Source organism: Metopolophium dirhodum, chromosome 5 (genome assembly GCF_019925205.1).
Source record: "Metopolophium dirhodum isolate CAU chromosome 5, ASM1992520v1, whole genome shotgun sequence".
In the NCBI taxonomy this organism is placed as follows: Eukaryota; Metazoa; Arthropoda; class Insecta; order Hemiptera; family Aphididae; genus Metopolophium; species Metopolophium dirhodum.
Window position 1 is genome coordinate 10,760,085 of NC_083564.1, and position 13,261 is coordinate 10,773,345.

At 26.6% G+C, this 13,261-nt stretch overlaps 1 protein-coding gene across 2 annotated transcripts in view; it reads right to left on the reverse strand.

Moving 5' to 3' along the window:
• LOC132945265 (inositol-trisphosphate 3-kinase A) overlaps positions 1–13,261 on the reverse strand; it is a 294,710-nt gene that overhangs the window by 208,880 nt on the left and 72,569 nt on the right. The window lies entirely within an intron of this gene.

Here is a 13,261-nt window from a genome sequence, read left to right on the forward strand (position 1 = left end):
GAATATTGTATTATAATTCAAAAATGATTTCCAGATAAATTGTATGTAAAAAATTGGAATATATAATAAATTATAACTTGTTACGATTGTTATTGGTATTAAATATCGTTAGTCTGTTAAATGTTACTGTGACATAAAAATAATAGAATACAATTGAATTCGTATTTACAAGGCCAAGCTTAAATTTGTATAGCTCAGCAACAATGATTAACACTTTTAAAAAATAGCTTTTATGTTTTAACAACCAAAAAATTTTCACTTTTTGGTTGTTAATCATTAGCTAGAAAAGGCAGGTACTTAAAATTAGTAGATCTAATTTAGAAGTCCGTGTAGTGAATGTATTCAATTATTTTTACGTCACGTATGTACTTTACTGAATCATCAATTATCAGCAATCGGTCAATGGACGCTTTCTTCATTGTATTTTTAACTCACTAGGGAATTATTTGGTGCTGTCTCAATATTAATTAATTATATCTTCCTAGGTACAAAGATTTAATAGGAACTCGAGTAAAATAAGGCGACCGTTACTGACTCAAAAACCGTGAAAGTGTTTTAGTTATAAAAGTTCAATATTTGTATAAATTGCTAATATTTTGCCGGGGATTACTCACATATATTTATTTTATTATTTCATTATAATATTATGGTCCATCGTTGTCTTAAGTATAATATTTTATAATTGTAATATATTAATAATATAATTTATTATTTACATATACCATGATGTATACTTATATTATTCGTTTTATAATAATTAAGTATAATTTGCTTAAAAATATTATTATTATTTATTATTATCTATCTATCTATATATTATATAAAAATAAGTGTACATTTTGAATTAATTTTATAACTCAAGATCCACCAAACCGATTTTGATAAAAATTCCAGGACATATTAAGATTACCAAAAACAACAACAACGTCTATACAATTATTTGTATCTATATATAATATATATAACCCATAGCAACCATTAAAAAACAAAAATTTCTATCGTAAATCTCAAAATTCCTGTTTGAGCACTTACCGGGGTTGATCACTTCCCTTTTTAAATTAGCCTATGACACTCACAATGAATGTGGTTTTGTATTGGTGAAAGAATTTTCAAAGTTGGTTCAGTAGTTTCGGAGTTTATCCCGAACATACAAACAAACGCTATCATTTCATATATTAGTATAGATAAAAATGAATGTTTGTGTGTAGATTAGATCTCTGGGAAGAAGATGTGCTAATTTAAAAAGTGTTTTGTTTTTTTTTATTCATCGGATTTTAGTATGGTTGCGTGAGGCTTTTGTATTAATTGATTATATTAATTCTCCGTAGGTGGAATTAAGTAAAAATGAAAAACTTGGTACAATTTTGATACTTTTGAGTTAAATCATACACTTACGTACAAATAGCATGTGGTCCGCGATCTACCGCAGGTAGATTGCCCACCTGATAATATACTGCTGCGAATCAGAATATTTATTCCGGGCAATAGAAAAGTTAAGATCAATTTTAAACACCATACACCAACACCATACACCATACACCGAATATCAAATAACGAATTGAACAAAGTTTGAGTCATATAGAATTGGTACATTTACCGGGCAACGAAATGCCAGCGGGATCAGCTAGTTATTATAATAAAAATTATTTCAATTTGTTTATTATTTTTTGGATTTATTTGCCATAGTAAATTGAACTTATTTTGAATAGATGTCAATACATAACAAGCACTTTAGTTTAAAGGTGTAATACAAATTTAAATAAGCTAACGCTAGCGATAATGCTCTAGTGTAATTTAATGAATACCTATTGGCCATCGACTATTTTACATTGAAATAAGTATAGAAAACAATACAAATAACAATCACGACTGTTAAATAAATGGATTTATTCAACAGCTTGAAACAAAAATAATTTACCTTTACTTTTAGTTAAATGTTATACAGATACATTTGTTGATTAAAATAAACTGCCTAGTACACTGAAAAAACTTAAAATCAAATATGAAATTATTTACATTTAAATTTCCATAGCGTTTTGCAGATTACTTATGGTTTAATTTCGGAAATGTTAAAGTTATAAACGCTAGAAAGTAATTTTTCTTATTGTACTGTGTAGGTACATATTATATTTAAACCAAGATTTTATTATCCAAGGAATGTTTTAACTTCACCAAATTTGGATTAGAAAGTTTCACACAATGTAATGCCTTATGGTACATACATTTTATTCAACATGGTTACAGCGACGACGTAAAAAAAAAATCAATAGTGTTTTAGACATAACAATAGACACCATAAATTATTTTAAATTTTGAATTTATTACTCATCGGAGAAAATATGTTTTCACCGAGCAATAAAAAAATTATATTAATAATGTTATAATAACCCTGTAATCAATTTATGGTAAAATTAATTTTTATTATGTAAACTAAGATACATGTGCATGATATATTAAAATCTACGAATGAGAAACCTTTTGTATTTTTTTTATAAAATTTAGTTTTTATTATTTTACAAATTATATATATTTTATACTATTATATAAAGAGGAGTTGTTAGTTACCGTTATTAAGGATAATCTCTGGAACTACTGAACCGATTTCGAAAATTCTTTCACCAATAGAAAGCCACATTTTTTGTGAGTGTCAAAAGATAATTTAAAAAAGGAATTGATCACCCCCGGTAGGTGCTCAAACAGGAATTTTGAGATTTACGATAGAAATTTTTGTTTATCAATACAAAGTTATAAAAAATTTAAAATTTCATATTCAGTACCTAGCTGCTATTATCTAGCAGTGACAATCTCATGTGATTAAAAGTTGTAATTAAGATGTTACATATTTTAATGGTTATACTTGCTAAACGTTAGATAAATTATAAATTACAATGCAAATATTATATACCTTCCGGGTAACAAGAATAATCATAATTTATAATGAATATTATAGTATAAGGACTGTGCAGTGTGCAGCGCTTTGTATTAAACAACACTATTCAGCATTGTAATGAAGAACTCATTAATTTAAACAAACGAAAATATATTATAATAAAAAAATGTCAGTAAGTATAATAGATGTTGGATATAATATCTAATACTGTAGTAATGTAGGTATATACTTTTAATTCATCAAGTTTTGGTTTAAATAGGTAATAGATATTTTATTATAGTTAGTACTACCTATACATTTATATTTTTATCACTACCGCTCTTTCTTTTTTCTTGAGGTATCGACGCATCGTATCTTACCGAAATGATGCGATTCACTCTTTTTTATATATATATATATATATAAATAAATAGCTTAAGTATAGGATTTTTTTGTTAGTGTTAAGATTAAATGAGTTGCCATTTTGTTTTCATTGTTCTTTCTATATATACGACTTGTCTAAAGTCAGCCCTCTATAATATATTATATCGTAGCAAACTAGCAAAGTAAGGGTGATTCATCTCATAGATCGATTCGGAAACTATAGGGGTCTAAGATATACGCCTACAGATCGATTGACATTGCCACCCAGATGTGGCAAACATATTATTTTTATTTGACATAACTATTTTTACTTTTTTTTTTTGAAGTATGGTGAGTTGTCATTGGGAAATCTAATTAGTACTAATGATGGGTTTCTGATTCATTCTAGCAAGTACTCAATATATATTTACACTAATAATTATTGTGTTTTTATTCGTCGTACATTCGTACAAAAATAAAAAAATAATATGTTTCGCTTATAAAAATGTTCTAGAATAATTGTTCGGTTAGAATTTAAGACCCGACAAGAATGATGATCACTGTTTTAAAAATCTGTAATATTGATATAAAGCACACACACACACACATACACACACTATAGATATGTACTGAACTGTACATGTTATCAAGTATACTGTTTATAATAATAATAATACGTTGTACCTATACCTGATCCTAATATATGTCGGTCGGTGAAAAACAATCACGCTTTTGTAATTATATCGTTATAGAAAATACGATCGCTTGTTTATATATATGTAAACAATTATTAACGTACAATGTACACGACTCAAATCAATTATATTTATTCAAGAATATTGTTTTTTGCTTTATACGTTATTCGTGTTTATTCCTGTTATAACAATAACGCATACAAACTTTCCATCCATTGATAGTAACGTCCTATAGCTTATATTATAATATAATAGTCTTAATAGTATAATACATACACACAATAATAATATTGTACCGTTGCAACACCGATGGCGTTTTTATAATAATATAGTCTACCGTATACGCATGTGTCACACACACTTATGACTTATTGACAATAATAGATTTTTATTCGCTCAGAATCGTTTTTTTTTCGAGTGAGGTCGATATTTTTATATATTAAAGTTTTTTTTTACTTAAGGCACTTTTCATTGAATTTCTATGACAACTCGTTTTAGGTAACTCGCCGTGCCACTGTTTCGCGTTTATTCTCAAGGTCAATAACGCCTGTAACGCCAGACGTACGCCTATATGTAATAATAATAAATATTATAAATGCATAGCCAGTATGACGTCAATGGCTTGCCGCAGACTCGACATCGGGAAATAGGCTCGATGGGAGAATTGAACATCAGCCATATAACTGCAAAATACTACAAACGCGTTTCCACGGGATAATCTAACAAGTGGTCGTGTGTGTATAATATTATAACAGCGTGTGAGTGTGTGACTATTATAACCGATTAAAACAATCAATATCGTTTTGTTCGTCCCGAAAAACTAGTTTTCAGTTACCTCGGTTTTTTCATTCCACTTTGACGAGCTTTGTGTAATGGTTACCCGCAGCGTCCTTCGCACGATTTTGTATTTTTTCATGTATAAAAATATTTTATTCTTTTAAAACGAGATCTAAATCTCGGATTTATTCAATTAATTATTTAGTATATTATGTCATTTTTTTGCAATCGTCGACAGTAATAATAATAAATTTGCGAGTGAACAAGTGGACGAAAATAATCCAAATATTATATTATTATATTGTATTATATTATTATTATAATATATTCAAATTCTGTGTCGGAGTATTATGTAACAACTCATAGAAAACCGTCAGAGTAATCATCTACGTGATGTCAGTCAGCTTTAGGAAGTGTACGTTTGTGCATATGTTGTATATACGTGATTTTTTTTTTTACAATGCGCTTGGTTGATGAATAATTATGTTCTCTTTACGGTTTTTGGTTAGAATGTTTAATGCTTAACCACACTTCACGACCAAGAACCAAGTCGGCAAATAACTAGTATTTTTACAGTATGGTTTCCCAATAATAATGCGTTCCATCAGAAGAATAGTGGTTTATAATATATTGTATTTTACTAAGCATTGTACCGATAACCTACATACATAAAATGAAAATCTGGGAAAAGATTTAAAAACACAAGTCAAAGTATTAATCGCCGATATTTCGAATTAAAATCATCTCGATGTGTGACTCGTGAAACTTGTTTGCATTTTAATTTATTATTCTCGTCTAAATTTAAAACAATTTAGTCTAAACAAATATCATTACGATAATCGATTTTATATATTACCATATACGTTTTACGATATACAACATACATACAAAATGTTTTAAATGGTATACATATTAATTGGATTAAATTCCTATACTATTATTTGAATTTAACTATTTGTGAACACCCGATAGTGTTGATTTTGCCAGTACTTGTCTGAGTGACTGAATAGGTACTTACTAATTTTAAAAAAAATCTGAAACACCGAACAAACCTAACCGAACAAATAAAAAAAAAGAATATTTAAATTAAATGCGATAAAATCATTTGAAACAACTTTTATAAATCTAGTTTAAATTGTTCAGTATAATGTTTACTCACGACTCGCGACCTATGTATCATATGATCTGATGATTAAAAGCCGGTATATATCTATCAAGTATTATTATTTAATATGGAACATAATATTATATTATAATAACTTCATTTTTAGTTAGGTACAGGAATTCATTTTTATACCATGATAATTTTTAACAGTAAATACCTAGGTGCTACTATTCTAACACAAATCAAACAAATTGAATACGGGTCTACCTAAAACACAGCTGAGTACACTTATTTTACAACAGTAAAATGTTTTTATAAAAACGTAATATGTTCAATATTCTTTGATAATATGTAGGTAGGTAGGTATAGGTATAATTTGTGCAATTATATAAACACATAAAACACAATTTGAGTAATTTTAAAATGTAATAAAATAATGAAACATGGAATGTTGTCCTAAATTATAATTTATTAATCAATGTGATTTATTCAATGATTTTTTTCGAATAAAAAAATTTCAGTTATTTTAATTTTATAAATTAATTACTTTATCAAAATATAATATTACCTTATATATTTTAGTAAATTGTATTGTTAAAAATATCTTTATAATGACACATTATTATAAAGCATTTTAGACTAGTGTAATCTGATTAACCAGAAAATGATTTTTCTGGATATAAATTGTTCATGATTATAATTTATAGAATAATTTAAAATATAAATACATTTGCAGTTTTTAATCTTAGGACTAATATTTTTAATACGAAAAGTTCCTCATTATGTCCATTTATTTGCAATTTACATTAGAAGTTTATGTTTTTAATTAAAATTTATGACTTAAATGTAAATAGTAAATACAAACATATTGATGTCTGTACTAAAAAATATTACTTAACTACTTTTTAAATACGCCCAGAACATCTCGATTACCCGATTTTAAACTTTCGTGTTTTCCTAAAGGTTAAAACAAACATTCATGCATATTCAAACTAACCTGGGGCACAAAGTTGAACAAGTCCGTAATGCGATAATGAATATCAAATACCATTTAAATACGTTAAGAAGAAAACAAAAATATTAAAGACGTTATAGAACTGAGCCATTAAACGTTCATATAAATAATTGGATAAATTATATTAAAATATAATTGGAAAATTGAATGCAATGTCTATATAAGAGAAATGTTATATATTATTATTAAACGATCATTAAACGTTTAAACACGTTGATAAAAATACATGTATAATTGTGATTGCAATATTTATGTTGTAAAAAAAAAATAAAAAATAAATAACCATAATAGTGTAATGTATTGGCAAGGTGCATGCATATTGTAAACATATATAGGTATATGTGCGTTTGTGTGAACGTCACAGACTGATCGGATAACACTATATTATAATCATGGTCATTAGGTTGCTTTAAATAATAAATTGTATAAATGCAATAATGCAAATAATGAGAACATGAAAAATAACTATGTAACTAAATATCACGAAGTGTTATTCGTATATAGACTTAGCGATTTAAAACTGAATACAATATAAGTACCTACCGTATAATACACCTATAACCAAATCAAAAATTAATTTCTAGTATACAAAACTGGACTAACCGTATGTTACTACATCTTTAATTTACTATTTTGTGTTAAGATAAATAATAGCGTACAATTTGTACCTAAGTCTTAAATTAATTGTGCTTAATCAAAAGTAAAGATTTTTTTAAAAATATAATTTCTCTTAATATATACCTATGTACCTATGTATTTACCTACTACAATGGTGCATATTACTATGTATTATACTACTATAAACACACTATAATGAATAACTTGTTTTATTATTTGTGGTTTATTTAAACGAGATTTGGTCGAATGTCATGAACATTAACATACTTATACTAATGAACTAGTTCAATTAATATTAATTCATTTTTTGTTTCAACATTAAGTATATTTATAGGGAAAAGTCGAATAGATATTATCAACTTTAATGGTATCGACACTTCTGGATATTTTTTAATAAGCTGTTTTTAATATGTTAAGTGGAGACTTATCATTAACAAATGAATTTCAAGTAACCGCTCGGCTTTGTTCTACGGCTGCAACGCGAATAAAAACGAAATCTTAAGCCCGACACACAATAATGTGTAGGTATTAAAAGAATTTCATTCACAAGCACAGCTGTTTTGCATGACACAACTATATCATATCATATTTCGTAACTGTTAGCTTTAAAAACATGTTTGTCATTAAGTACAGTTCCCAAATTCCCGGGCAAATTCCGTGATAATATTTATACTGCATATCAGATTAACTGACGTCCCTTATTCATGTCTTATGTACGCATTAAGATAGAATTTTAATACTTAGATGCCTATACCTAATTTTATAATTATTATTTTTGATAGGACATATAATTATTATTTTATTAGAATCGATTATTTCAACAAGACATTGAGATATAATCAGAGATTTAATATAATATATTTTAAATTTAAAAAAAAATGTGGGCAAGTGGGTACTACTCTGCTGTATAGTAGGTTACAAGTGGGTTCCTGTAATGGATGCTGTTGAATTTGAATTCAATGGTATAACATCATTGTATAAGAAAAACGATTCTGAGCGAAGACGGTCAGACAGGCTATGAAATTACTAAGTATATTTGATGATATTATTGTGAACAAGTAATTTATATATAACCTATTTACGTGGAACCTTGTTTTAAATTTTCAATCACAAGCTATAAAGTTTGAACATTTTATAAAGCTTTGTGTTGAATGTTCAAGCTTTTTAACCCAACAAATAGGTACAATTTTGTTGACATCTATAGAAAAAAAACCTAAAAAAATTGGAAACTGAAAATGTCAGTAAACAGCTCAAAACAAGTCAAAATATTTCGAAAAATGTGTAGTGTATAGAAAATGTTAATATTGACATTTAGTGAAACTTTCATGTATTTACGGTCATTTTCATTAGAGTTACACCAAAAACCAAAACGGATTTTAATTTATAATTAGTATATTATTAGATATAAATAGACGTTGCTACTTTTGTAAACTATGACTATTATGGTTCTAATATAATTTATAATAATATAAAAACATAACGGATGACAGTCATAAGATATTCTAATTTATAATATAATAATAATATACTCTGTTGTGGACTTAATTTTCTTCATTCGTTATTCTCGTGTATATATTATTCAAAACATATGAATTTGACGTGCATACATTTCAAAATGCATATTATAGAGAACGAATAATATGTTTAAAATCGGGCCAGTAGTAGGTACCTTAATTTTAGATTGTGAACGGGGTAATAAATGTAGCTACTATAATAAATTATACCTAATTATTACGTTTTACAATACGTGTTTCTTTTTTGTCCATGCACATTGAACTCGTTTACTAGACATGAAATAATTAAAAAAATATAATTATTATCTTTTTGTGATATTTTTAGGTATCTGAAATTGTCAAAATTTTTTAGTTTATTTTCGATTTATGAATAACATTTTTTGAATACTAGTAAAAAAACTTGAACATTTATACAAGGTTTTTTTAAACATATTCTAACAGAAATGAACAAATATTATAAATAATATAATTTAGTCACAATTTGTTTTCAAAAGCATTAAAAACAGGGCTTGAAGCCGATATTGGATACCAATATTGAATACTGGTTAAAAACGTTAATTCTTCCCAAAAATTTAAAAAAAATGTATCTAGTGACATACATTTTTATGTTTAAATTTCGACGACATTGGATATTCAAATTTATAATAAAACAGAACGTATTGTGATGATTCAAAAAATATTAAAAATCAACTTCAATAATGATTTCCTGTAGATAATTTTTACAGATAAAATTTCAAAATATTTAGACTAGCTTGAATCTAATTTATAGTATGGATCTATTTGAAAAACCTATTTTTTTACGTGTTTATAAAAAATGTTATGTTTAGCCCAACATTTTCAAAAGACCTCACATACATTTTTTTATAGAAATTCAAAAATATCAATAATACATTGGCAACATTGTTATTAATAAGAATTTGAAGTTATTAGAACGTTTAAAAAATTCATCAAAATCACAAATATTTGCAAATTATAATATTGCTGTTTATAATATATTCAATTTTCAAGCTAATAGGCACGAACTTTTGAAATACATGGTCCTCGTGGGTTATTCTTACAGGAACCTAAAAATCTCAAAAATACAAATGCATTTTCAAAATACGTATTTAGAATAATAAATTGTTAGCTGTTTATTCCATGAATCGATTCAGACCGTTCTGCGGTACGTCGGTAGTAATTTATAAGAAAAACATCTAGTAATATTATATGAAATAATATAATAATATTATTATATAATAGTATACCTATATGATTTGTTAGAAGAAATATAAAATAGCCTTAGAAATTTATAATTTAAAAAAATTGAACTTAATTCCTCATATATTTTTTATAAGCGTCTGCAGAAGTTTACATTTTGATAAAATTTGATATTCACACGTAAAATAATGATTTCTCATCAAACGATCTTCTTATAGGTTGAAATATTGTCTCCGCTCACTTGTTTTTCATATGCAATAATTTATTTTTAAATTCAAATTTAAAAAAACCGATAACAGTGACCTACTGTCATTGACACTACACTCATCGCCTACTGGCTACAGATACGCTACTATACTAAGCGAGTATAATACTGATTTTTCTATTGGTTTGATAAAATACAAAAATCTATATTATAACAGTGTTAGGTGTTTGAAGAATTTATTCGTGTCCATCAAAAATATACCGTTATTTAGTTTATGAAATTAGACATCACTGTTCTAAATATGTACGACAGATAAAAGTTAAACTTCCATCATGATGTAATCTTAATAAAATATTATGATTACCAGCGGTAATAAATTATGATTTCATAAAAATTGCATATATTTAATCTTAATAACTCTGAACAATTGATATATACATAAATAAAGATTCTGTTTGGCATATTACCTTTATGACTTAAACGTCTTAGTGGTTCGCACAGAATTCAAAAACAGAATGAGGAAGGTAAATATTTTATTTTTTTTCTGGGACGTTCCAAAAAAAAAAAAAAAATGTTAACTGAAATACACATAACTGAATATAAACTATTGTAAAATAAAAATATATACAAGAACTTTCCTTATAAATTATAACCGATAAAAATAATTGAAATGCATAAGCTTAATGGCAATCTGGAAACTTAATGTTAGTTTGTATTGTTAAGTTTAGTCTAATAACTATAATGTTTGTTTCAGTTAATTTATTTTGGCATCATACATAATATACAGAAGGCCAATAAAAATAAATATACATTAGTAAATCGTAAACAAAATGCGGAAAAAAATCAAATAGTGAAGATTTATTTGACAGTTCGTAATAGATATGTACTTAAAGTAACATAATTTAAACAGTAAGAAAAATTATTTTCATATACGCATGCAGTATAGTATATAATACTCATGCATTTAAAACAGTGAATAGTTTCTTTTAAATTAAAAAAAAAAATCGTTCCAAGGTTTATTTTTTGTTTTTTTTTTAATTGCAACCACGGAGAAGAAAGTATAGTAAACATGAGAAATAGGACAAAACAAATCTTAAATTTATCTGTAATAATATTATATTTCGTAGAATTGTAGATTTTAGCTACATTTAATTGAGTACGGTGTAATACCAAAGCATGATATAAAATCTACAAATGTATTCTTTAAATCAACTAAATTGTTTTGAAAATATAATTAAGTATTGAATTGTTGTATATGAGTAATCAGAATACCAACCTAAATTTCAGAAGTTTGTCAAAAATTTAAAGTTAAATATTATGTTACAATTTTGATAATTAAACCCAAATATTAAACAGCTCCATTTCTCATTCGTGCCACGGTTAAATTATAAAATACTCCCAGCTTTTTATATTATTAGAATTTGAAAGAGTAATTTAAATGTCATGTGAGTATATTGTAACGATTTATTATGGTGTAGTGTTTACAAAATTTGAAATTTATCAATGTTGGGATGTGCAAAAAAGTGATGTCTTATAATTATAATGTCTATCACGACTACGACAAAGCACCACACTCACATGTTATCGTGTTATCTCCATCTTACAAAATAATATGTACAATCAATTGTGTGTTGTCTTCTTGAATATTTGAGTAAATTAACCTATTATCGAACTTAAGTGTAAGAGCATTATCTGTGTTTGTACAACATTATGTTGGTTTCTTCCAATTTTCCAAATTTTAAGTGAGTATGAGTATGACGTAAAATATTACAATTTAAAAATTCTTATAACAATTTTAAAAGTTAAAATATAATAAAAAACGAAATGTCAATACAGACACAGATAATAATATGTTGTTACCTTAAAGTTTGGCGTTAGGTTAATTCACTCTAATATTGAAGCTATAACCATACGAAATTGGTTTTGCTGAACACAAATTTTGTATGTTGAATATTTGTGACACATTATGGCTACACATTTGGGTGTTGCGTTCACTTGAGTTATAACAAAATGGAAAACCACCCACAAAGTATATTAGCAGTCTTCAAACTAGATTCAATATCCACATTAAATTATGTTAAATTCGTTGTGACTATTATTTTTAATTTAAAAAAATTTGAGGTTCATTCAGTCAACAATTGTACTTACTAAAAAAACAATAACAACCATATTATCGTTATATATTTAGCGTTTATTGGAGTGTTTATATTAACGTCACGAGTCAAATAACTCCGATAATAAAAAAACCGATCAATAAAGAAAAACGGTCTTAATTGTGAATCTCATTGCTTGAAATTATCACTACTGTCGTCATACACACAAAACACTTTCAATAGCAATCTATTACGTCATTCGAACTCGTATTTACGTTCTTGTATTGTTTCAATTAAACGCAATTGACGCCGTAATATTCTTCAACGCCGACTTCGTTATAACTACAGACTGTGTATATAATCATCTCCACCCCCCTCCCCGGTAAAATAATAAATCGTCGACGATCGGTGTCACCCGTGACCGTCGATTAATTAACTAAAATAATAATATATAGATCTCATGTACACTGCTGCAGTTGTGCCGAGGCACGTGCAATGCGACGTCTTGAAAAAATATATATGTGTATTATATTGCACTTAATATAGAATTGTTTTTAATTTTTGAAGAAGGCTAAACTATAAACCCGTGTCTATTCAATTTTACTTGATAAATTATTTTTCAATTAAGACTGGCAAACAAAATACAACAATCATAAAAATAACGGAAAAATAACATCGGATCATTATTAACGAAGAGTGGGTAAATAAATTGACAATTTAATACGAGATGTTCCTCAAATTAAATCGTTCTTACCAAAATTAAAAAATATCAAAAATACGGTCACTAATTGTTTTGGGGTTTCTATGGTA